The 2,299-nt window shown below is 39.8% G+C and overlaps 1 protein-coding gene and 1 long non-coding RNA gene across 7 annotated transcripts in view; one reads left to right on the top strand and one right to left on the bottom strand.

Moving 5' to 3' along the window:
- Positions 1–2,299, bottom strand: part of GGACT (gamma-glutamylamine cyclotransferase) — a 45,815-nt gene that overhangs the window by 22,106 nt on the left and 21,410 nt on the right. For 3 of the 5 annotated variants that reach the window (XM_023532417.1, XM_023532418.1, XM_011363203.2), the window contains one exon: positions 1,514–1,615. The exons of the other annotated variants lie outside the window; for them this stretch is intronic. The gene's annotated coding sequence lies outside the window, so the exon portion shown is untranslated. The remainder of the gene's footprint in view (positions 1–1,513; positions 1,616–2,299) is intronic. 5 annotated transcript variants of the gene reach the window in all.
- The window catches only part of LOC111741909, a 24,677-nt gene that overhangs the window by 19,710 nt on the left and 2,668 nt on the right, over positions 1–2,299 (top strand). The window contains exon 3 of one of the 2 annotated variants that reach the window (XR_002781119.1): positions 2,054–2,235. The exons of the other annotated variant lie outside the window; for it this stretch is intronic. This is a non-coding gene — a long non-coding RNA (uncharacterized LOC111741909). Of the gene's footprint in view, positions 1–2,053; positions 2,236–2,299 lie in introns of those variants that run through there. 2 annotated transcript variants of the gene reach the window in all.

The following is a 2,299-nucleotide window of genomic DNA, read 5'->3' as shown; positions in this document are numbered from 1 at the left end:
GTGCATTGCTATTGACGAGGGGAAAAACACAGGAGGTTCTGGGTGGTAGAAAATACTGAAGCTCTCACTGGTTTTCATAGCAAATTACCATTGTTTAGTGTGAAATTACTGTTGCTATTGTCCACCGGTCATGCCTGCAGGAGGGGCTGTGCTTCAAGGCCTTCCCTTTTCAACTTTAAAAATCAGAGCCAGATTTAAAGTTTTTGTAAAGCAAAAAGTGATCCACCAGCCATAAATTTCTGTTACCATTATCTGCCAAGTGTTCAGTACTTCCAGGCAAGTTGAAAGGTCATTCATTCACCCATTCAGTATATTTTGAGCATCTAGGATAGGCCTAGTACATGAAGATAAACAAGACAACAGTCCTTGTCTGAAGGAGCTGCAGTCTAACTAGGGAGACAGATACAGTAAGGTGATTATAACACTGTGGAGAGGCCAATGAGAGACATGCATGGGGAAGCAGGGCATCCTGTGTCTCGAGAGAGAGTACTACCTGAGCAGCAGAGTCTTTGAGAAGAAACAGGAAATAGGCAGGCACAGGTGAGGGGATGGCCAGGGAAAAGCAGGCTGGTCTGAGCACAGGGGAAGGCCTGGGCATGCCTGGGAGTGGGAGCATGATCATGAGTCCAGGAGAAGCACTTGGAGGCTGAGCCCAGGTCACCAGGGACTCTGGATTTCAGCTCTATGTGATGGGGGTCATTAAGAGGTATTAAGTAAGCCTGGGAAGTGACATGGTAAGATGTGTTTTTAAAAATTATCTAGTGCAACCCCAATGGAAGACTGTTTGACAGGATCAATGAAAGCTGAGCCTACCTACGTATACCCAATATTCCAGCAACTCCACACCAGGCAGATGCTTCATAGAAATGTAAACACAGGGTCACCAAAAAGACACATATAAGAATATTCCCATCAGTACCATATGTAATAGCCCCAAACTAGATACTAACCAAATGTCCATCAACAGTAAAACAGGCTAATAACTGTTATACTATGGAAAACACCACAGCAAAGAGAACAAATGGACAGCTACATGTAACATGGATGAATCTAGCAATGCTGAGTAAAAGAAGTCAGACAAAAACAGCGCATATTATGTGACTGTATTTATATGAAAGTAATAGCCAAACTAATCTCTGCTGCTGGAGGTCAGGGCAGTGATTACCCCTGGGAGGAAAGCAATGACTGGAAAAGACATAATGATACCCGATCTAGGTGCTGGTTACATGAGTGTGTTCCTATCATGAAAATCCATCAAGCCACATAATTTCTACACTTTTCTGATATACATTCATAAAATGTACATTAAATTTTAAAAATACAGTAACTTTTGTGAGAACAAGGCTTACAAATATGAAATCACAGTGAATAAGAGAAAGACACATAATTAAGTGCTACATATAATTTAGTGAGATTCAGAGGTGAGGAATCCAAAGGCTTCATAGAATTAGACTGGCCTGAGCTGGAGAGAGAAGCAGGATATTCCCTGACTTTGAAATGGGAAGTGGCTCACCCTCTTACTGGTTCCCCCGGGGCATGAGAGCTAAAGGCAGATTCTCCAGGGCTGCAGAAGGCTCCAAGTCATAACACAGTCATTCTCAGACTGAAGAACCTCCTATCAAAGAAGAAACAGTTAAATAATATCAACTGAAAGCAAAGAGACAAACTCAGAATGTGGGGCATTCTACGGGAGAAAAGTAATGGTGATTTGCCCTAGATTAAGAGACCTAACTTCAACAGCCCTGGGTAATATGCGGACCTTGTTTGGATTCTGATAATCAGGAAAATCTTATAGGTATATCTAAGTAAAAGATGAAACCATGGAATCACGATTAAATTTTTTTAGGTATGGCTAATGGCATTATAGTTCTATAAGAAAATAGCCATATTTTTTAGAGATGCATATGGAGTTATCTAGAGTTCATGAAATATCATAATGTCTGAGAGTTTAAAATACTTCAGTAAAAATTAATGAGGCATGTGTGGCAAAATTTTGACAATCTGGATTATAGATAGATGGGGATGGGAATCATTGAACTATTCTCTTTTATAGATCCTCATACTCCTACCAAAAATGGTAACAAGAGACAAAGAAAGCCATTAGTTAAAGATAAAGGGGTCGATTCATCAAGAAGATATAACAATTATAAATATATGCACCCAACATCGGAGCATATAAATACATTAAGCAAATACTAATAGATCTGAATAGGGAAAGAGACAACAATACAATAATAGCAGAGAACTTCAATACCCCAATTTCATCAACAGATAGATCGTGAAGACAGAAAACCAACAA

The sequence above is a fragment of the Pteropus vampyrus genome, unplaced genomic scaffold (genome assembly GCF_000151845.1).
Source record: "Pteropus vampyrus isolate Shadow unplaced genomic scaffold, Pvam_2.0 Scaffold83, whole genome shotgun sequence".
NCBI classification, from domain to species: domain Eukaryota; kingdom Metazoa; phylum Chordata; class Mammalia; order Chiroptera; family Pteropodidae; genus Pteropus; species Pteropus vampyrus.
This window is presented reverse-complemented; position numbering and strand designations above follow the sequence as displayed.